The sequence below is a fragment of the Gossypium hirsutum genome, chromosome A13 (genome assembly GCF_007990345.1).
Source record: "Gossypium hirsutum isolate 1008001.06 chromosome A13, Gossypium_hirsutum_v2.1, whole genome shotgun sequence".
NCBI classification, from domain to species: Eukaryota; Viridiplantae; Streptophyta; class Magnoliopsida; order Malvales; family Malvaceae; genus Gossypium; species Gossypium hirsutum.
The window spans coordinates 56891105-56916702 of record NC_053436.1 but is presented as its reverse complement, the minus strand read 5'-3'; the positions used below and the strand labels follow the sequence as shown (position 1 = coordinate 56916702).

The window sequence follows — 25598 nt, the reverse complement described above, 5'->3', positions numbered from 1 at the left end:
TCTTTCAACAAATTTTCTAAGCCGTTAGATGGTTCAGCTTGGGTTGGTTTCTAAACTTGTTGGGGAAAACTAGGCGACTGAATCGATCTAGGTTGGGCGTAAGTATTACTGTTCCAACCCCTTGGTTACTCCAGGAAAAGTTCGAGTGATTTCGCCACAATGGGTAATAAAAAATGGATTGCAGTCCTTGCCTTCCTCAATTTTGGTTCTAGTTACCTATGCATTACATGGATTCTAGGTTTGATGGACATTCTTCAAACAAATGTCCTTTCCCACAATAGACACAGGCTATATTTTCAAATTGATTTGGTGGCTGTGCTGCAAAACTATTAGACCCATTAGTAGTAAAAGTTTTTAACATTGAGGATATTGATGATACCTAATATGCAAGTGAAGTAAGAGCATCCACTTCATGGATTCCAGCAACTCGTCTTCTTGACGTTGCTCGATTGGTTGGCCATTGGTAATTGTTGCTGGCAATCCTCTCAATGATTTCATAAGCCTTATTATAAGACTTAGAAAGAAGACCACCGTTAGCAGAAGCGTCCACTACCATCCTCGTGTGAGCATTGAGACCTTTATAAAATGTCTCAAGTTGGTGCAACGTGGGATTCCGTGATGAGGGCACTTTCATAATAATTCTTTGTACTTTTCCCATACCTCATACAATGACTCATCATCCATTCGTTGGAAAGTAGTGATCTTGTTCCTTAGCTTATTCTTGCTAGGCGGGAAATACTTTATAAGGAATCTTTCTGCTAGCTTTTGCCATGTGGAAATTGAGTTTGGTGGCAATGAGTTCAACCAGGCTCAAGCTCTGTCCCTTACTGAATATGGGAACAGCTTCAATCGTAATGCATCTTTAGGTACTCTGGCTAACTTGAAAGAGTCACTCACCTCCATAAATAGTCTTAAGTGTAGGTGGTGTAACACCCCACACCCGAGCCCTACGCCGGGACGGGATACTAGGTGTTACCACACTTAATCATATGCATACAATCATTTCGATGTCATTAAGACTCGGTTAAATTAAAAACTTTTTCGAACTTTGTCTAAACTACTTAATATGGGCCTACGAGGCCCCAAACATCCATGGGAAACCATTCGGGAGCAACTTGGATCCTTTAACTAACTTAGGAAAAACAACTCTTGAAACAGGGCACACGTCCGTGTGGAAGGGGAACACGCCGTGTGGTCATTATAACATGGCCGTGCTGATGCCTGTGTGACACATACGACCTAAGCATCTAGGGACACGCTCGTGTCCCATGCCCGTGTGAATTAAATTCTAAATTTAAACCTACAGGGGTTTTCACATGGCCTGACACACGCCCGTGTCCCTCACATAGCCATAACACGCTCGTGTCCTAGCCTCTGTCTAAAAACCATTACATTTTCTTTCTAACGTCAGCATCCAATAAGGGGCATACACCCATGGCCAGAGGCCGTGTCCTTCACATGGCTGAAACACACGGTAGTGTCTTTGTTCGTGTGTCTACTACCATGTATACTGACTTGCAAATTTTACGTGCAGGGGACACACGGCCAAGCAACAAGCTAACGGGGCTAACTGTGTGTCACACACGGCCTATACAGACACCCGTGTGTCTACCTATGTGGACAATATAAGGCTATCTACCAAGCCTTTTGCCACCCTGAAACACCACCTAATGCCAACCAACATATCAAAGTCTAACTTAATATGATTTCTCAACCAAACAATCATAGTTAAGGCCTGTATACATTTCTTATATTCAACCATGGCAACAATTTCACTCATGAAAGACTATCTTGCATTCATTTATAAACTTTCAGTATTAGCCATTTTCCATGGCCTTATACAAAATGAATAAAATGCTAATGTAAGCCAACACATTTGACAAATTAACAATGACACAAAACTCAAAAGTCAGGGTCCTATACATGCCATAGTCAAGATAAAAAATCTAACTGTACCAAGTGCTTTGGATGATAGTGTAGCTGGCTTCTCTGACGTAGGCAATGATCCTCAAGCTACTTTGGCGACATTATAAGAAAATGGAAAGAAAATAGGGTAAGCATAAAGCTTAGTAAGTTGCATGAAAATAATCATCAACTAATCATAGAACGATATGCACATAACTTTTCACAGCTTATTCATGAATACCATAAATAAACATATGTACAACTTACACATCTCCCTCCAATACAACTCATATTGCATCCATTGAGCCCATATCTCATGCATTTCAATTAGGTACCTGTACCACTCATCACCTGATCATAACTTTTCTCATTTCGATATAAGTCATAAACCTTTTGATGAACCATTTGGAATACTACCGAATACTCAATAGCCCTAACATGGGTTAAGATGTTGACGCCATGTCCTAGACATGGTCTTACACAGGCTTTCATATAGGGAGGTCGACACTATGTCCCACACAGGTCTTACATTGGCTTTCATCTATCGGTGTCGATGTCATTTCTAGACAGGTCTTACACTAACACACAACAAGCTGACACCATGTCCCAAATAGGTCTTACACTAGCTTGTAGATCGTGAGGCCGATGCATGTCCCAGACATGTCTTACACTAGCTCTCCTCTCAATGCCGATGCATGTCCCAAACATGTCTTACACTGGCTTAAATATCTCAATGCCGATGCATGTCCTAGACATGTCTTACACTAGCTCTCATGATATGGCTGATGCATGTCCTAGACAGGTCTTACACTAGCACACATATCACCCATTATCACAGTACAAATATCCAAGTCTATCCCAAATGTTTAACGAAAGTCTTTCCTACGTAAATTTCTCAACGTGTATTCTCATATTCAAAATCAAGAGAAATTTATGCCATATCAACTTAATTACACATCATAAAGATATAGTTACATTATTAACATACAACTTACCTCAGATTACAAAATGTAGATGACTAGTTCGGCTCAGTCCACTTGTTTTGCTTTTCTCCGGTCGAGGCCTGGATTTTGTAATTCTTGATCTATAATAATAAAAATTTACAAATTTAATCATTGTATTGATCTAGGTACTCAACAATTCATAATTGGGCAAAATGACCATTTTGCCCTTATAATTTCACAAAATAACTATTTTACCGTAGACCCAAAAATTGATTTTTATCATATTTTCTCATTAATCAAGCCTAGCTAAATACTTTTTATACTAGGAGTAGCTCACAATTCTCATTGTTTCACACATTTATCAACTATTTTACAACTTATGCAAAATGGTCCTCAGTTAGGGTTTCCATGAAAACTACTTCACAAAAGTTGTTTATTGCACAACCATGATTCATTTTCATCCATAAAATTTCAGAAAACAACATGAACGCTCTCATGGTAAAACCCTAGACTTTCAACCATTTTGTAAAATAGTTCTGTTATTCGGAAGCTCATGCTACAAGGGTTCTAAAAGTACAAAAATAATCAAGAAAAACCATCAAAATCACTTACTTGTGAGGGTTATAAGTTGCTAAAATTTCAAGCTCCCAAAAACCTCATTTTTTCTGAAAATTTCGGTGGAAGAGAAGGAAGAAATGAAAAAGATGATGGCTAGACATTAGGGTAATATTTTATTATACATTAAGTCACCTACCCATATGACCATTTGAATTTCTTGTCCCCTATGGCTGGCCATCAGCTTCTAAGGGGTCTATTTTCCCTTTAAAGACCCCCAGTTTTGGTTCTCTAGATATTTGACACCCTTAAATATAAAAAAAAGGACTTTTGCACTTTATGCGATTTGGTCCTTTTTCACAATTAAGCATGAAATCGCTAAAATTAATTTACCAAATTTTTCATACTCTCATATAATCATGCCACAACACATCAAATAATATTAAAACAATTTCTCTAACCTCAGATTAGTGGTCCCGAAACCACTGTTCTGACTGGGCCCAAAATCGGGCCATTACAATTCTCCTCCCCTTTCATCCCCGAAAATCTTACCAATGAATAGATTCGGGTATTGGTCTCTCATCGCCTTCTCAGGTTCCCATGTGGCTTCTTCGACTCCATGTCTATGCCATAATACTTTAACAAGTGCAATACTCTTATTCTTCAATTGTTTTACTTCCTGAGCCAAAATCTTAACCGGCTCTTCGCCATAAGTCATGTTTGACCTAATCTCAACCTCTGTAGGCGAGATCACATGCGAGGGGTACGAATGGTAGCGACGTAAGATAGACGCATGGAATACATTGTATATCTTTTTTAACTCAGTGGCAACGATAATCGGTATGCTACCGGTCCAATTCTTTCAGTTACCTCATAAGGTCCAATAAACTGTGGACTTAATTTTCCTTTCCTTCCGAATCGAAGAACCTTCTTCCACGGGGATAATTTCAAAAACACATTATCCCTGACTTGAAACTCGATTTCTTTCCGTTGCAAATCCACGTAGGATTTCTGTCTATCCAAAGTGGCCTTCAAACAGTCGCGAATCACCTTAACTTTCTCTTCGATCACTTTAACTAAGTTAACCCCGTGTATTTGATTCTCTCTTAGCTTAGTTTAATATAAGGGTGTTCGACACTTACGCCCATATAAAGCCTCATAAGGCACCATTTTCAAACTTAACTGATAACTGTTGTTGTAGGCGAATTTGACTAGAGGTAAATACCTTTCCCAATTGCCTTGAAACTCGAGAACACAACACCCTAACATGTCTTCTAAGATCTGAATTACCCTTTCTAACTGACCGTTGGTTTGGGGGTGAAAAGCCGTGCTAAAATTCAGATTCTTCCCTAATGCCTCTTGCAACTTCCTCCAAAATCGTGAGGTAAACCTCGAATCTCTATCCAGAATAATCGACAAAGGTACTCCATGAAGTCTCACGATATCAGAAACATACAATTCAGCCAATTTTTCAAGGGAAAAATCGGTATGCACTAGTATAAAATGTGTCATTTTTGTAAGCTTATCAACAACGACCCAAACAGAATCCTTTTTCCTTGGCGTCAATGACAACCCTGATAACAAATCCATGGTTACACGGTCCCATTTCCACTCGGGATCCATCACAGGTTTAAGTAAACCCGAAGGTACTTGGTGTTTAGCTTTGATTTTTTGACAAATTAGACACTTAGAAGCAAACTCTAAAATGTCTCTTTTCATTCCAAATCACTCGTACATTTTCTTCAAGTCATTGTACATTTTCACACTACCCGAGTGGATAGACAAACAACCATTATGTGCCTTTTGTAAAATCTACTAAATGAGCTCATTATCCTTGGGTACACAAATTCTGTCTCGGTACATCATACAACCGTTGGTACCAATACCAAACTCTGATTCATTTCCCTTTTCACACTGAGCCATTTTAGCTTGCAAGTCCCTATCACCTTTCTGAGCCTCACAAATCTCTTGAAGGAACATAGGTCTAGCTCTCATCTCGGCTAGAATCGAGCCATCATCAATCACGATCAGCTGAGTATTCATAGCCCTCAAGGCTAACAATTATTTCCTACTCAATGCAATGGCTACTACATTAGCCATTCTGGGGTGGTAGTCAATCACCAACTCGTAATCTTTTGTCAGCTCTTTGTTACCATAAATTCAACTCTTTCTGAGTCATCAAATACTTGAGGCCTTTATGGTCGGTGAACACTTAGTATCTCTCACCAGAAAAACGGTGTCTCCAAATTTTTAATGCGAACACGATGACTGCTAGCTCCAAATCATGGGTCAAGTAATTCTTCTTATGTGGCATTAGCTGTTTCGAGGCATAGGCTATTACCTTGTCTTCTTGCATAAGCACGCACCCTAACCCATTCAAGGATGCATCACTATACACCACAAACTCTTTTCCCAGTTCCAGTTGCACTAAAACTGGGGCTTCAGTCAACAATGCCTTTAGTTTCTCAAAACTCTATTGGCACTTCTCTGTCAATTCAAACTTGACATCCTTTTGTAACAACCTTGTCATTGGAGTAGCTATCATTGAGAATCCTTTAAAAAATCATCTGTAGTACTCAGCTAGTCCCAGAAAGCTTCTGATCTCTTACACATTCTTCAGCAGTTTCCACTCAACAATAGCCGAGATCTTGCGTAGGTCAACTATAATTCCATCTCTCGACACGATGTATCCTAGGAATCCTACTTCTTTAAGCCAAAATTCATTCTTATAAACTTGGCATATAACTACTTATCTCTCAGGGTTTGTAAAATCGTTCTCAGATGCTCTGCATATTCACTCTCATCACGTGAGTAAATTAGTATGTCATCGATAATGACCACTACAAACTTATCCAAATACGGTCGAAAATACGGTTAATCAAATCCATAAACAGTGCAGGGGCATTTGTTAAACCGAAGGGAATAACAAGAAACTCGTAGTGCCCATACCTCGTCCTAAACACAGTTTTCAGTACATCTTGTTCCTTAACCCTTAGCTGATAGTAGCCAGACCTTAAGTCAATCTTAGAAAACACGGTGGCTCCCTTCAACTGATTAAACAAATCATCGATCTGTGGCAAGGGATACTTGTCCTTCATAGTCACCTTGTTGAGCTGTCTGTAGTCTATACATAACCTCATCAACCCATCTTTCTTCTTCACGAAAAGTACCAGAGCACCCCATAGGGAAAAACTCGGTCTCGTAAAACCCTTGTCAGCTAACTCTTATAGTTGAACTTTACACTCCTTCAACTCCTTAGAAGCCATCCTATATGGAACAATCGAGATGGGTGTCATACCGAGAACTCACTCAATTCCAAACTTAACTTCCCTAACTGGAGGCAATTCAGGTAATTCCTCCAGAAACACATCCGTAAACTCACATACCATTGGTACTAATTCAATCTTCGACTTAGACATTTGAGTATTCAACACAAAAGTGAGGTAAGCCTCATATCCTTTTCTCAAATATCTCACTGCCGACATGGATGATATCACCACAGGCAAGTTATCCATTCTACCCGATTCAACTCGAAGAACATCCCCACTTTCACACTTCAATTTAATAACTTTCTTCCCACAGTCCACTACAACACTATGAGAAGTCAAGTAGTCTATCCCAAGGATTACATCAAATTCATTAAACAATAATAACATCAAGTTAGCTGGAAAACAATGACCTCTAATTATCAAACGGCAATTTCTACACACTTGGTCAACTAGCACATGTCTGCCCAAAGGGTTGGACACCTTTATCATAAATTCAGTGGACTCTATTAGCATGTTCATACGAGGTATCAATTCCATACAAATATAATAGTGGGTAGACCATAGGTCAATTAAAGTAACAACAGATATACTATGGATAGAAAGGTACCCGTGATCACATCGGGAGGCTCTGTCTCTTCACGGGCACGTATAGCATAAGTCCTTGTAGGCCCTCTACCCTCGAACCTCACTGCAGCATCTCTTTGTGCACCTCTACTACTAGCCCCACTTCCAGGGCTCTTATGTGGTCTACCCCTTGAAGGAGCACTACTCGCCCTCATGTCTTGCTTTTTCTCTTTCTCATCCAACTCGAGACAGTTATGAATAAAATAGTCCGACGACCCATATTTAAAACATCCTCTTTCATTTCCTCAGCATTCATCTAGATGACGTCGGCCGTACTGTGGACATTCTGGTCTACTCGGGCGAGCACTACTAACACTCGCGACCGAAGTAGTTTGAGCTTTTGACAACGTGTGTTGCTTGTTCTTCTTTCTACCCAGAAACTCTACTAAAGCATTCGATCGGGTAGTGAACTCTCACAATCTTTTAGATGAGGACTGATGTGATTTCCCCATCTGTCTTTTCCTCGAGTCTCGGGACTTGATGTCAGCTTTTCTCTTCTCTTTGGCCAATTCCTCGGCCTTGCATGCTTTCTCCATAAATTCCCTCAATTCTAAGATGCCAACTAATAATCAGATGTTTTCGTTCAATCCATCCTCAAATCTCTTGCACATGATGGCTTCGGTAGATACGCACTCCCTAGCGTATTTGCTAAGCCTCACGAACTCACGTCATACTCTGTTACTGTCATTCGACCTTAATTTAGTTCGAGAAATTCTTTCCTCTTTTGGTTGATGAACCTCTGACTAATGTACTTCTTTTGGAATTCTTCTTAAAGGAATCCCCAAGTTACTCGCTCTCTCAATACGACTGACAAGAGAGTGTTCCACCGTTGATAAACCGAATCTCGTAGGAGTGACACTACACATGTCATGCACTCTTCAGGCATGCATGATAGCTCATCAAATACCCTAATGGTATTTTCTAGCCAAAACTCTGCTCTCTCCGGGTCATCATCAATATTCGCCTAAAAATCCTCAGCTCCTTATTTACGGATTCTATCCACTAAAAGTTTCTCTCTCCTAGCCATCTCTGCTCCTTGAGGAGTTATAGGAATGGGTTGAGGAATTGGGGGAGGTGGGGGAGGTAGAGTGTTCAGATTCGCACGAATAAATGTAGAGGTAAGCTTCTTTAGCTCCTCCGCCCTGACTCATTGTCACGGGCCAACTATCTACTGGCGCGGTCCCTTCAGCGGGAGCCAGTGCATTACTCTCCACATCATCCATCGTAGCTACACCAGGATCCATTTACTATACAAATAAAAATATAATTTATCTTGTCAGGAGTCGTCACACTATCAATATACAATTATGGCATGTATAGCTAGACACATACTCACACTAGGTTAGTCCTAGAATTGACTAAACCATAGCTCTAATACCACTAAATATTACACCCTACACCCGAGCCCTATGACAGGATGAGATACGAGGTGTCACCACACTTAATCACATGCATACAATCATTTCGATGTAATTAAGACTCGATCAAATTAAAGACTTTTTCAAACTTTGTCTAAACTCTTTAATATGGTTCTACGAGGCCCCAAACATCCATTGGAAACCATTCGGGACCAACCCGGGTCCTTTAACTAACTTTAGAAAAATAACTCTTGAAACAGGGCACACGCCCGTGTGGAATGGGAACACATTTGGCCAACAAATTTGGCCAATTAACAATGACACAAAACTTAAAAGTCAGGGTCCTATACATGCCATAATCAAAATAAAAGATCTAACCATACCAAGTGCTTCGGATGATAGTGTAATTGGCTTCTCCAACGTAGGCAATGATCCTCGAGCTACTTTGGCGACACTATAAGAAAATGGAAAAGAAATAGGGTAAGCATAAAGCTTAGTAAGTTGCATGAAAACAATCATCAACTAATCATAGAACGATATGCACATAACTTTTCATAGCTTATTCATGAATACCATAAATAAACATATGTACAACTTACTCATCACCCTCCAATACAACTCATATTCAATACATTGAGCCCATATCTTATGCATTTCAATTAGGTATTTGTACCACTCATCACCTGATCAGAACTTTTCTCATTTCAATATAAATCATAGACCTTTAGTTGAACCATTTGGAATACTACCCGATACTCAATAGCCCTAACATGGGTTAAGATGCCAATGCCATGTCCCAAACATGGTCTTACACAGGCTTTCATATAGAGAGGTCGATGCCATGTCCCAAAAAGGTCTTACATTGGCTCTCATCTACCAGTTTCGATGCCATTTCCCAGATAGGTCTTACACTGACACACAACAAGCTGACGCCATGTCCCAGACAGGTCTTACACTAGCTTGTATATCGCGAGGCCGATGCATGTCCCAGACTTGTCTTCTACTAGCTCTCGTCTCAATGTCGATGCATGTCCCAGACATGTCTTACACTGGCTCTCATACTATGGCTGATGCATGTCCCAGACATGTCTTACACTAGCACACATATCACCCTTTATCATGGTACAAATATCCAAGTCCATTCTAAATGTTCAACGAAAGTCTTTACTACGTAAATTTCTCAACGTATATGTTCATATTCAAAATCAAGACAATTTATGCCATATCAACACAATTACACATCATAAAGATATAGTTGCATTATTAACATACAACTTACCTCAGATTACAAAATGTAGACGACTAGTTCGGCTTAGTCCACTTGTTTTACTTTTCCCCGGTCTAGGCTTGAATTTTATAATTCTTGATCTATAATGATAAAAATTCACATATTTAATCATTTTATTGATCTAGGTACTCAACAATTCATAATTGGGCAAAATGACCATTTTACCCCTATACTCGAAAATCGATTTTTATCACATTTTCTCATTAATCAAGCCTAGCCAAATAATTTTTATACTATTAGTAGCCCAAAATTCTCATTATTTCACACATTTATCAACTATTTTACAACTTATGCAAAATGGTCCTCAGTTAGGGTTTCCATGAAAACCACTTCACAGAAGTTGTTTATTTCACAACCATGATTCATTTTCTTCAATAAAATTTCAAAAAACAACATGAACACTCTAAAATAGTCCCCTTATTTGAAAGCTAATGCTACAAGGGTTTTAAAAGTACAAAAATTATCAAGAAAAACCATCAAAATCACTTACTTGTGAGGGTTGCAAGTTGCTGAAATTTAAAGCTCGCAAAAACCCCATTTTTGCTAAAAATTTCGATGGAAGATAAGGAAGAAATGAAAAAGATGATGGCTAGACACTAGGGTAATATTTTACTATACATTAAGTCACCTACCCATTTAACCATTTGAATTTCTTGTCCCCTATGGCTGGCATCAGCTTCTAAGGGGTCTATTTGCCCTTTAAAGACCCCCAATTTTGGTTCTCTAGCTATTTGACATCCTTAGATATCAAAATAGGACTTTTGCACTTTATGCGATTGAGTCCTTTTTCATAATTAAGCATGAAATCGCTAAAATTAATTCACCAAAATTTTCATACTCTCATATAATCATGCCACAACACATAGTATAATATTAAAAATAATTTCTCCGACCTCAACTTAGTGGTCTCGAAACCACTGTTTCGACTGGGCCCAAAATCGGGTCGTTACATTGAGAATCTTCGGTAAGCATTCCACTGAATTGGCCCACTGTCTGAAGCATCTGGAACATGACTGGCTTCATCTCAAACTATTGTGCCTCAACTACGGGTCTCCTAGTACACGAATTAAGATCATGAAACACTGGCACGACATATTGTCTTAAAGCTTTATCCCTATCATCAGCAATAAGGATAGGATTCTGAGCAGGGTTTGCTCTGTTTCCTTAATTTGGATTTTCGAAGTTCATCTCTTCGGTCCTTCTCTGATTTGCTTGTCTTCTTCGCTGTCAAAAAGTTCGTTCAATCTCAAGGTCTACAGGGAGTAGGTCAATAATTCGGTCAATACTCATAAACACCTAAAATAATCACAGAAAAATTAATTAAGTTAAAAATTAAACAAAAAATTAAACCAAAATACAAATCTAACAAATTCACAAATAATGACTTTTTTAAAACAGTCCCCAGCAACGGCGCCAAAAACTTGGAAAGACGAAAATGTGCAAGTGTACACAATCGCAACAAGTAATAAAGTGACAAGTAAATGTCGAGTTATCGTACTCACTGGGACTGCGAAAATAATTATTTATGAATGCTATTTAAAACACTTTGGTGAAGAAAAATATTTTGTTTGAAGAGGGTAATTTAAAACTAAGATTTTAAACTAAGTAAACTAAAGAAATAAATCTGAAATGCATGATTTTAAAATATGATTTAATCAAGATGACATAATTGTGTTGATTTAATTACATTTCTTTAACTTAGAATTATTAAACTCATGCTTATGTTGATACGTATAAATTCACGGCAACTCGATAGTTTGCTAACTTATGAACATATTCACCTACACAAATCCATTCATCTCTTAACATATCCCTATGTTAATTCAAACAATTAAACAGATTTTAATAAGCAAACATGTTATGGCACATACATACTCATTAAATTGAACTAATCTTTTGCATATCCCTATGTCAATTCAAACGATTAATTAAATCTAATAAGCACATAAAAGACTATGTGAGGTAACAAGTTATCCTTACCTTGAAACAGTTTAATCACAACAATCTTGCAAGTTATGCAAGGCAAGTGTATCACCAGATACATTGCAAATTTAATCTTCAGCTACCTTAGAAGAATAAACATGCACTGATGAAGTATGGTGTCAACTAATTATAATTTCAATCCGTTTAAATAATTAATTCATTAGCTACCTCACAATTGTAATGCAAGAATATCTTAGGCATGATTTTACTAAATCAAGCATTTTACCGAGGCTTATAATAGCATAAACACAATTTTAATAATTTAAGCAGATGAAATGCAATCAAACCAACACAAATTAAATTCAATCTGATAAATCATAAATTATACATATTTTAACCCCATGTTAAATGCATTTTGTGGATGATTTCCCATTAGAATTGGTGAATTTGATGCTCCTAATACTTTAATTTCATGTTTTATACTTAGGAGAGCATAGGAGAGCGAAAGGGACGGGAAACGGGCCAAAAACAGAGAAAATAGGCCAAAGTACGAAATCAACACGGCCTGGACCTCCTCACACGAGCAGACCACATGGCCATGTCAATTTGGCAGGCTCGAATACGGCCTGAAGTAATCGAACACGGGCGTGTGCCACGGGCGTGTCCCTACCGAGCCCAAGTTGAGTCCAATGAGGAAAAGGCTAATTTTGAGGGCTTTTAGGCCTTCCAAAGCCTATAAATACACCCTAGAGAAGGAAGAAAAGGACACGGAGAATAGGGAGTAAGGAATTACTCCAAGGAAGTCGATTGATCCATCTTAGAAGCCAGATTCATCATCAAGATAAAGATCTCTCCTCAATTTCCCTTAAGGTGTTTTGGGTTTTTTATGTTTTGTATTCTTTATTCTTCGGAGATGTTTTCTTATTTAGTTATGAACTAAAACCCCTAAATACCTAAGGGGAATGAAACCTAAGATGAATCTTGTTATTATGTTCTAAATCGTATGATAAATATTTAACTTGTTCTTAATTATGTGTGCTTAATTCTTGTTTTGATATCCCAGGATACTGATTAAAGACAAGCTCTTATTCAGAGGAGGAATAGACCCTGTCTAAGAGTACATTTGTCATAACTAAGCGGTGTTGATTGCGCGCCTAGACATAGGGTGACAAGATTTTGCCGGATTAGGGTAAAACCTAATAAGGGGATCCATAGATCGAGTTAATGCAACCCTAGAGTGTTAATTAGAGAAAAGTCTCGATTATTCAATCTAGGGATTAGACGTTATTAGTCTTGAATAGGGATAATAACATAATTTATGGATCTCTATGAAACAATTTGAAAGAATAAATCATCCGATTCGGAGCCAGAATAACAAGTAAATTCTAGGTGGATTTTTCCTTAGGTATTGTCTTAAGTCAATCGATTTTCCCCAAAAGCAATTCCCCAATTCTTTTCTTTGTGAGTTCTTAGTTTAGATAATTAGTTAATTAAAACCAAACCTCTTTATTCTTAGGCTAGATAATAAAAAGACAATCATTACTAGTACTTTTAGTTCCTTTGGGTTCGACAATCCAGTCTTGCTAAAACTATACTACTGTTTGATAGGTACACTTGCCTACATCACAATAAAAGTTAGTTCAAGAACAAGTAATTATAAATATTTAAAACCTACCACGAAATCATGCGATCTAGTTTTTGGCGCCGTTCCCGGAGAGCTAAGATATTAGGAACACTCAATTTTTATTACTTTAGCCATTTATTTTTCTTGCAATTTAATTTAATTTTATTATTATTATTTATTAACTTGCTTTTCTTTCTCTTGGCAGGTTTTTATAGTTTATGACTAGAAAAAACCCGTCAGGACCATTACTTTTTGACGAAGAAATCAATCGTACAGTTCGCAGAAATCAAAGAGAAATTAGGCAAAGCTTACGTTACACAGAGAACGAACAAGAAGACGAAACTCAACCACCAATTGAAGAGATGGCTGAAAACCAAGACAATCAGCTACCTCCTACAATTGCGGCTAATCAAAATCCTGCTCCACGTACTATGTATGATTATGCTAAACCTTCTTTAACAGGAACTGAATCTAGCATAGTTAGACCTGCTGTAGCTGCAAATACTTTTGAATTAAAACCTAACACTATTAAAATAATACAGCAATTTGTTCAGTTTGACGGTTTGCAGGATGAAGATCCCAATGCTCACTAACCAAACTTTCTGGAATTTTACGATACATTTAAAATCAATAGCATTTCTGATGATGCCATTCGTCTTCAGTTATTCCCTTTTTCATTAAGGAACAAAGCTAAACAGTGGTTGAACTCGTTACCACGAGGGTCAATTACTACTTGGGAACAAATGATTGAAAAATTCTTACTAAAATATTTTTCGCTGGCTAAAATGGCTAAATTACATAATGATATCTCTTCTTTTGTGCAGATGGATTTAGAAACCCTCTACGATGCATGGGAGAGATACAATGACTTAATGAGAAGGTGCCCTCACCATGGGTTACCGCTTTGGCTCCAAGTTCAAACATTCCACAATGGTCTGAATCCTTTGACTCGGCAAATGGTTGACGCAGCTGCTGGCGGAACCATCAATAATAAAATGCCTGAAGATGGCCATGAGTTTATTGAGGAGATGTCACTGAATAACTATCAGTGGCAAGTCATGAGGACAAAGCCAACGAAAATAGACGGTGTTTATAATGTCGATTCGGTCACCATGCTATCAAATCAGGTAGAACTCTTGAATAAAAAGATTGATGGTTTTCTTAGCTCTTTACAGGTTCAACCAGTAATGCAATACAAAGCAAGTAACGGTGGAACAAGCCATTCGGAATATAAACATTATGCCCATAACATGGATAATGAGTAACTAAACTACATAGGTAATAATCCTCGACCTCAAAACAATCCATTTAGTAACACTTACAATGCAGGTTGGAGGAACCATCCCAATTTTTCATGGGAAAGCCAAGGAAATCAAAGACCACAACATCCTCCGGGTTTTTAGCAACCACCCTACCAACAAGAAAAAAAGCCGAACCTTGAAGAGATGCTCTCAAAGTTTATATCGGTGTTAGAAAATCGTTTCCAGCATACCGAGACAGCACTTAAGAATTAACAAGCGTCGATCCAAGGGCTCGAAACTTAGATAGGCCAGCTTTCCAAACTAATCTCCGAATGACCACAAGGTAGTTTGCCAAGTAATACTAAACCCAACCCAAGGGAATAGCTCAACGCGATTAATGATCAAGATGAAGAAGGATTTGTGGAGCCTGAACCAAGACCGCGACAACAAACTGTGGTAAGCAAAGGTCAAGGTGAAGTAGATCAAAATACAAGCAAATCAGTAAATGTCGAATATAAACCTCGTGTACCATACCCCAACGCGACAAGGAAAGACCTCTTAGATGAACAATTTGGTAAATTCCTTAAACTCTTAAAAAAATTACATATTAACTTACTGTGTATTGAAGCTCTATCACAGATGCCAAACGCAATGAAATTTTTAAAAGAGCTTTTAGTAAATAAGCAGAAGTTGGACGAGGTGTTGCATGTGGAGCTAAACGCAGTGTGCTCAGCTATTCTAAAAAATAAGTTACCGAACAAACTAAAAGATCAAGGGAGTTTTACGTTCCTTGCTTAATCGGTAGTTTAGATGTTAATAATGCATTAGCTGATTAGGGGCTAGTATCAACGTCATGCCTTTTAAAAAATTCAAGCAACTAGGTCTCGGGAAACCCAAACAGACTAGGATGAGCATTCAATTAGCAGATAAAACTATAAGATTTCCTAGGGGTATTATTGAAGATGTGCTAGTCAAAATCGATAAATTTATATTTCCCATTGACTTTATTGTTTTAGACATAGAGGAGGATAACAATACTCCTTTAATCCTAGGAAGGCCCTTTTTAGCAACTGCTAAAACAATTATTGATGTTTGCACAGGTGAGCTAACGCTTCACGTAGGAGACGAAACACTCACCCTTCAAGCTCGCAATTCTGACAACACATCGGAAATTGAAGGTGATCATCTAAACCATTCTATAAAAACTGACCACATGATACAACCCACTTTGCAGGAGATAAGTCTGAATGAAGTACATGAGCCACTCTCAAGCAATAGTAGAGGTTCTATTCATGAAGAATGAAGGCTACAAATAGAGGAGCTAGATGAATGGCGAACACATAAACCGAGAACACACGATAAATTGAAACTACGCCAGAACGAGCCCGATACCTCTCCAAATCAACTTAAGGTTGGTGATAAAGTCTTTTTAGATGCCACAGATCCCCACATTGTCACTACCACACCAAATGAGGAAATCCCTCTTAGGTACTCAGTATTTTTCCATTTGGTACAATAGAGGTGAGTCATCCCAAGTTCGGCACTTTTAAGGTAAACAATACCCGTTTAAAACCTTATTTTAAGATAAATAGTAGGAATGAGTAGTATAAACTCCTTGTATCACCATGATCATTCAACGGAGAGGTAAGTCGAGCTTAGACTATAAATAAGTGCTTCTCGGGAGGCAACTCGAGCACTAACTGTATTAACTTCTTCCAAAATTTAGTCTTCAAAATCTAACTTACTAACAGAGCTCTTTAATACAGGTTTTCCACAGAGACACGGCGAAGAACACGGGCGTGCTTATGGCCGTGTGAAAACAGGGCAAGGATTTCCCCAACACGGGCTACGATACAATGCCACGATCGTGCGACATGGCCGTGGTCAAGCCTTCCAAAACAACATGGGCGTGCGACACACCTGTGTGGAAGACTCGTGGTTGAAACTAAGAAACTAGCACGGGCGTGCAACATGCCTGTGTCCAACACCCGTGGTTGAACCTATCAAATTAACACAGGCGTGGGGCTTGCACACACGGGCGTGGGAGAAGCAAACAAATCTAGACACGAACGTGCGACATGGCCTTGTGAACCCACACGCCCGAGTTACACGGGCATAGGATGAATTTTAGAAGGGCCCAAATAGGAAAAACGCGAAACACAAGGGCAAAAATTAGGGAACACGGGCATGTGCCATGGCCGTGTGGCCCAAAATCTATAAATACCCTACACTATTCACTTTCTTCCCCATTCAAAAACCCTAACCCTAGCCGCTACAAGTTCACACGGCCTCTCTGCCACACTCGTGCGCCACCTACAACTCCATTCTCGACGTCCAATCTCTTCCCTTAGCTTTTGTTTACTCCTTTTTCTTTTATTTCACTGATTTATAATGCTATTTATCATATTAATCTATATTTTTCATGTTATTTCCATATTGATAATCACATAAATTTCATTTATCAAACAAGTTATCATCTTTCTCATGTTTAAAATCTTACTCATTACATGATTCCTACACATCATTTAATTAGTTAGAAGTGAATATTCATGGCTAGGATAGTTGAAATAATTATGCGTATTGTGTTGACATCTCTTTTCATTCATATAGTATTTTGCATTCCATTCCTTGCCATTTTTACTTATCTCACCATGCTCATGCCACAAAGAAATGGGTCATTGAACTTATTGTTTTAATTGAATTTAGTAATTGTGGCTGAATATATTTACGCATTTTCCTTTTCGAATTTAGTCGCATTCCTTTTATATATTATAAATTATCCACTCATCAAAAGACGAATTGATGTTTCCACTTGCAGGTACACAATGTCATCTTCAAGAGGGAAGAAAACCGTCGTACCTACTTCAAAGAAGAGGAAGGGAGTGTCCTCTTTCGCGGGTCCAACCGCAAAATTCATCACCCTCTCCTACAGTTCCCCCGAGGGCCCCAGGAACAACTGTTCCAAATACTTCGGGCTCAACCTTTAATTGCAGGCCGCTGCATCGACTGGGCTGCTGTAGAACAAGTTTAGTTGGCTAATTCGATTCGAGCCCTCTTAACCACCGACCCTTGGGAGCTATTCTTTGGGATTATCGAGCCAACATACCTTGAGCTCACGGTGGAACTATGCTCAACGTTCCATCTTCAGACCGTAATGACGAACTACGATGATTCTACCACGGTTCAATTTTGCCTAGGCGGATTAATCTGCCAGCTAAGCGTCCCAGAGTTCAGTGCTGCACTGGGCTTATATACGGAGGAGTTCAAGGAGGAGAATGATTTAGACACTCTCAGTCGCCACATACACTTCTCTCCCTCAAAGTGCTGGCACACTTTGGCCCTTGACGCGGCCTCCTACAATCCTAGCCGCTCCAAGGCATCAGTTCTCCCACCATCCCTGAGGTACTTACACGCTATTTTATCTCACACAATTATAGGGAGGCGAGAGAGCACTGGCGTCGTCAACACCCATGATGCCTACTTCTTATGGTGCATGTTGCACGGGCACGTCATCGACCTTACCTATTTCATCGCCCTTGTGATTCAACACCAGACAGACGGCATAGGAAGGGGGTCATCTCCATCGGCCCCTACATGACTCGGCTGGTGCAACACTTTGGGCTCCTCAACACCGCGACCCAAGAATCATCCCTCACCCTCATCGGCCAGATGTCTCCACAAGGCATCTCGAGCATGCTTAGCATGAGGATGATCGAGAGGCGCCGAGGAACCTACCCTCCCCAGTATCGTCTCGCCCAATCTACCAAGGAGGAGGCCTACGAGGACATTCCTGATGATGCCCCCCACAGCACAAGGACCCACCGACTCAGCCACCACCATCCTCTCGTCCAGTTCATGCGGCAGCTTCATATGCTGACATCTCTGAGCGCCTCACTCGATTCGAGCAATAGTGTTTTCAACTATTTGACAACATTGATGCTACTCTACAGCAGATTTGTCAGTACCTCTACATCTCCTCGCTAGTCCCACCTCGTGAATCATCCAGCGATGAAGATGTTTAAAAACATTTATTTATAATTTTATGTTTTTATGTTAATTTTTATTAAAACTACTTTTTATTTTTGTTAGATTTTAGAATTTTATTTTTAATTATTAAGTTCAGGTATTTCTTATTGAGTAATTATTCTTCCTAATATCCCCTAAAAAGTTCCTGATTTTATCATAGTTATATAGAGCTCTTAAGGTCATCATCACATAGGAACTAAAACTCCACCGGGAAAGGTTCTCCACGACTACCATGTCCTGCTTGCCCACGACCATAGCTACCACTAGAGTTAATATCCTTTTGTCACAGGACTTATAGCCTAATGAACCTCTACGATCGCCGGAGTATCCTCCTCCACTCTTGAACTGATTACTCTCCAGAACTCCAGTTCGAGGAATTCATCATACAGGAAATTTTACTTCTCTCCCTATCTTTTTTTTATACTCTAATATCTATCTTTGTACATTGAGGACGATGTACATCTTAAGTGTGGAGGGGTATTTATTTCATTATCAGAAAAATCCCTGAATGATTGCCTTGTTCTCTTGAAAGCTTTCATATCATATTTAGGATAAATTTTAATTAATTTATGATTTTGATTGATATATCTTGAATTAAAACATAGGCAATTATGCATTGATTGTTTAAACTTTAAGACATTAGAGAATCAAGCATGATGAGTTGATTTTTAAGAATTCAAAATCTTAAGTTGTTTCCCCAAAGTTTAGGTATTCTGAATCAAAGGTAATTACTTAGATGAGGGGAGACACCTATGTTTGCATGAATAAAATGCTCAACTTGGAATGTTTGGAACTTTTATGTTCTTTTAGTTGAATTCTCAATGTATGATTACTTATGGATTAATGTGAGATATTATCAATAGAAATTATAAGTTGAGAAAAAATTATTTTGATTATGAGTTGAGAATTTTGCTTGAGGACAAGCAAATGCTTAAGTGTAGGGGTATTTGATAAACCGTAAATTATACATATTTTTACCCCATGTTTAATGCATTTTATAGATGATTTCCCATTAGAATTGGTGAATTTGATGCTTCTAATGCTTTAATTTCATGTTTTATACTTAAGAGAGCATAGGAGAGCGAAAAGGACGAGAAACAAGCCAAAAACGGAGAAAATGGGCCAAAGTACGAAATCAACACGGCCTAGACCTCCTCACACGGGCAGACCACACGACTGTGTCAATTTGGCAGGCTCGAACATGGCCTGAAGTAATCGAACACGGCGTGTGCCACGTGTGTGTCCCTGCCGAGCCCAAGTTGAGTCCAATTCGAAAAAGGCTAATTTTGAGGGCTTTTAGGCATTCCAAAGCCTATAAATACACCCTAGAGAAGGAAGAAAAGGACACAGAGAATAGGGAGTAAGTAATTACTCCAAGGAAGCCGATTGATCCATCTTAGAAGCAGGATTCATCATCAAGACTGAAGATCTCTCCTCAATTTCCCTTCAGGAGTTTTGGGTTTTCCTTATGTTTTGTATTCTTTATTCTTATGAGATGTTTTATTATTTAGTTATGAACTAAAACCCCTAAATACCTAAGGGGACTGAAACCTAAGACGAATCTTGTTATTATTTTCTGAATCGTACGATAAATATTTAATTTGTTCTTAATTATGTGTTCTTAATTCTTGTTTTGATATCCCAGGATACTAATTCAAGACAAGCTCTTATTCAGAGGAGGAATAGACCCTGTCTAAGAGTAAATTTGTCCTAATTAAGCGGAGTTGATTGCGCGCCTAGACATAGGGTGACAAGATTTTGCCGGAATACGGTGAAACCTAATAAGAGGATCCATAGATCGAGTTAATGCAACCCTAGAGTGTTAATTAGAGAAAAGTCTCAGTTATTCAATCTAGGGATTAGACGTTATTAGTCTTGTGTAACACCCCTTACCCGTATCCAAGGCCGGAACAGAGTACGAGGCATTACCAGACTTAACAATACACATAGACGAAAATGGGGCCATAAAATTTCATTTAATTCAAAAATTTTCGAACACATGCATAACAAACAAAGCTAACTATATCATCACATCAAAACATAGGACATGGCACGATTAATTGAACTTATAAGCCGTAATGGATAAGGACTACATCTCATGATCATATACGATAACTCAATGCAGACTGATAGTATGGTCAAAATCATAATAAAAATACATATCACAAACCAACTTCCTATACATGCCACTCGCTTGATATTTCTAATATTTGAATTAATTTTCCCAAAAATGATAGTTTGATAGTGTGATTTTGCCTCCGACGATCTCCAACCCCGAGCCGACCTGCCAATACTAAAGAAATGGAGAGGATGGGTAAGCTTTACGCTTAGTAAGTGCATATGAAAATAATAAGCAATTACTACCATGCTTTTCAAGATAAAACACTATAATTGTACAATTACACATATTCAGGTTAAGATGTGTTATAGAGTTACAGTTACTAAATCATTCATATCTGGAGATAAAAAACTCCAAATTTAGTTTTGTTAATTTTCCTTGAAATTAGATTCATATATATTTCTCCCATAAAATTTCCAGAATTTTTAGTTCAGCCAATTAGTATAGTTTATTAGTTAAATTCTCCCCTATTTCAGAGTATGACTACTCTGACCTCTGTGCATTACGAACCAAATTTATCCTTGTACAGAACTCCAACGACCATGCAGTTTGTTTCCTTAAAAATAGACTCAATAAGGAATCCATCCATGTAAGGTATGACTCTTAATAATTTGTTTACAATTTATGGTGAATTTCTAAAGTCAGAACAGGGAATCTCCAATTCATTCAAACCCTTTTTCACAAGAATTCAAATATCACACAATATAGAATCCTTTTGCTTCCCTTGCTTCTTTCATGTGAAAATAGACTCATTAAGCTTTATTTTCATATATCATTTGCATTTTTATTCAACTTCCACAATTTTTAGTGAATTTTCAAAGTCATGCAACTGTTGCTATCCAACACTGTTTTACCACCAAAATTCATTCTTACATAATTCCACTTAATCCATTTTGTCTTATCGAAATTCACCCAATTATCGAGCACATTGCTCATAATTTTTCATAAATATATACCTACACTTATTCATCATATAATCATGTTATATTGTATTTTTACTTAATCGATTTTCCCGTTGAACTCTTCGGAATAATAACTGATACTCAATTGCCTGCACATATTTTCACACTTGTAGCCAAAGCTATCTGGTACGCATAGTAGCCTGCACATAGTACTACACATGCGACCAATTGTCTGGTACACGTAGTAGCTTGCACTTAGTACTACACACGTGACCAATTATTCGGTACACGTAGTAGCCTGCACTTAGTACTACACACGTGACCTAACCATCTGATACACGTAGTAGCCTGCACTTAGTACTACACACGTGATCACAGTTTTTGGGTACGCATAGTAGCCTGCACTTAGTACTACACATGCGACCTCACAATAGATCATTTGTATCGTTTTTATTCCGAAGGTTCAATCGGGAAATTCCTCACTTTTCAACATTTTACTAAATTGAACGTAATTAATTTAAATTCATAATTTACATCAAATAACCATTTGATAGGCAGCCACATTTCATATGATATCAAAATATAATAACATAAAAAAAATCGATAGATAAATTTATGTACGGATTTACTCGAAGTGTCGATCTCACTATCCATAGTACCAATTGTCCATTCATAGTATAATAAGACACATCTCAAATATCAAATCAGCTTTTAAGAATTTACATAACATATATCACATATTTCATATATCACTTGTCATGTATCTTCATTTTCTTGCATTTCATGTAACATTCTTTAATGTCATATTTCCACATCATAAACACCATTCCATCAACTTTTGCAATATACTAAATCATAAAATATATGCAATAATAGTAAGAAATATAATTCAAACATATCATTGCATTATTATTATCATACGAACTTACCTCGATCCAGAAACAGCAATTTACTATTTTAGTCCATAACCTTGTATTTTCCCGATTTAAGCCCCAATCTTGATTTCCTTCATCTATAATATCACATTTAGCCTAATAATTAGTCACACTATTCATACGGGTCCAAAAATCATATTTTTAAAAATTTTCATTTTGACCCCTAAACTTTTGCATATTTGTACTTTTGCCCCAAGGTTCGGAAATTAAAATTCATCCTATTTTCCTATGTTTTATGATATGCTGATCATTTTTCCCTTCTATAGAAATATCAAATTCTCACTCTAACATGTACTTATGACTATTAGGTATTTTTACCGATTAAGCCCTTTCGCTTGTTTTCACTTAAAACCGAGTAGCACAAGTTGTCTAACATAATTTAAAACCTCATATTTTATCATAAAACACCAAAATACACAAATTTCACCTATGGGTATTTTTCCAAATATGAACCCTAGGTTGAATTATTGCTAGCATAAGCTAAATCAAGTTACCAAGACTCCAAAAACGTAAAAATCATTAAAAACGAGGCTAGAATGGACTTACAATCGAGCTTGGAAGCTTGGAAACCCTAGACATGGAGTCTCCCTTGGTATACACATCCATGGTGAAGAAGATGAGCAAAATTGGCTTTTAATTTTGTGTTTTAATTCATTTTACCCCTAAATGACCAAAATGCCTTTACTACTAAACTTTCCAAAAATTCCATTCATGTCCAATATTTGTCCATAAACTTTGAAATTGGTAAAATTGCTATTTAAGACCTCCTAATTAATATTTCAAAGCAATTTCATACTAGAAACTTCTAGAATGCAAGTTTTGCAACTTATTCAATTTAGTCCCTAACTTCAAATTAAGCACTTTACGCATAGAATTTCTTCACGAAATTTTCACACAATCATGCAATCATATCATAGACCTCAAAATAATCATAAAATAATTATTTCTATCTCATATTTGTGGTCACAAAACCACTATTTTGATTAGGCCCTAATTCGGGATATTATAATTCTCCCTCCCTTTAGGGATTTTCGTCCCCGAAAATCTTACCAGAAAAGTGGTCTTCACTTAGATTCCTCCATTTCATATTCAGTGTTGAAGAACTTTCACTCAGGCGGTGCCTCCAATATATCTCTTTAATTTCTCATATATTCTGAAATTCATTATCAGAAGTCGATCCTCACTGTACTCTTTTAGTTTGCTACTCACTATCACATTTTCCTCTTTCCGCTACGGAAATAATTCTGATATAATCTCGAAAATAAACTTTTCTTCTAGTTACAAAACAATTCATCATGCCATCCTTTACTATTCATTCATTACGTTAATCAAAACCGTCTCAATTGCATTAGCTCAAGTACCAAAATATCTCAATTGAAGACATTAACTATAATTGACTTACTTGAGAGAAGTAATCCACCATACCGATTGAAACTCGCACTTTTATCACTTATACCTTTACTGTTGTCAAACCTTACACGAAAAATAGAAAAATCCCAATACTGAAATCACCACATCACCCAAATCAAATCAGAAGTATAGCCATACTTGACATGATTATCACGAGCTGAAGAATGCACTCCGAACATGAGTCATAGTTGACAAATTACGGAATAAAGATAACAAGAAAACTGAATAAAGAAATCCAAGATAGAGAAACCCAGAATAAAGAAACCCAGAGTAAAGAAACCCAAGATACGATACTATGCCGAAAAATCGAAAACCAAACTTATAGGAAAATATAGAATATCCCGATAATTCCTCAGAGAAAAGAAATCCAGTAGAAAATATCATTTAATCTCACTGGAATCAAATGCAACAAGAACAATGTATCTTTCCATATATATACATATCAAATGGAGTATCAAGTAGAAGAAACAGAATCATAGTATCATACATATTCTCTCATCAATTTTTTTATCAGGCAGAACATAATGGAATGCCCGAAGGAATAGAGTAATACAAATTATAAACTAGTCAGGCTACCAATGTTTTCGTCTAACATCAGGATTAGAAAACATCCCCATATAACAAAAATTTCTTCAACAGATCAATAACCATGGAAATATTTCTGGGAACGGATAAACACATAGAACATCTTAGAAGAAACTACTAAAATCTGTCTAGTCGTAACTGTCACATTCAGATATTACACATTTCAGATATCATTTCCCCAACTATTTCTACCATCACAAATTTCATATTACTTTTCACTAAAGAAGACTAGTTCTGAATAAATTTTGATTTACATTTTTCTCGACCTTATATCTGAGTAATTCAATTTACCAAAGTAAATTCATTTTATAACTTGGACAGTGCATAGCTCCAATAATCCTTATGCCAATCTGATATTTTTCTAGCTTTAACTTTACTTACCAACTCATTCTTCAATCTCTAATCATATTTCTAATTATTCTAGCACTGAGCTCTTTGGTTTCTCAATTGGAAACTTATTCAGTAAAAATCTCATGAAATTCCATTATAAAACACCACTTTGGTAAGGGGGAAGGGGTCGTAGGGCCTCTGACTCAACTCTCATATACATATACATGTAACAGAGTTTTCATCATAGCAATCATATCCCAATCATGTCATTCATTTCAAGTAACTAACATTCATATTGGTTTAATGCCCACTTTCTAGTTATCTCATTTAGTCAAGTATAATTATGCATGCATCCTATGTTTTCTGGATAGCTTGATTTGTCCATTCATCTACTCGAACAAATCATACTCATGACATCATATAAGGGTTAAACAAACATAGATTTTGCATCACAATCGCAACTTTCATTTCGTGCATCATCATATACATATCATTACAATCACATAATTCAGTCCAAATAATTTAACATAGATAAATTCATTTCATTATAATCATTTATC

At 37.4% G+C, this 25598-nt stretch overlaps 2 non-coding genes across 2 annotated transcripts; one reads left to right on the top strand and one right to left on the bottom strand.

Annotated features, from left to right (window-relative positions):
* Positions 1-610: 610 nt before the first annotated feature.
* On the top strand, positions 611-717 carry LOC121213382 (small nucleolar RNA R71). The gene has a single exon (XR_005908763.1). It is a non-coding gene; the product is annotated as a small nucleolar RNA R71 (small nucleolar RNA).
* A 13565-nt stretch (positions 718-14282) lies between these two features.
* On the bottom strand, positions 14283-14388 carry LOC121213033 (small nucleolar RNA R71). Its single transcript, XR_005908402.1, has one exon. It is a non-coding gene; the product is annotated as a small nucleolar RNA R71 (small nucleolar RNA).
* Between the last annotated feature and the right edge of the window lie 11210 nt (positions 14389-25598).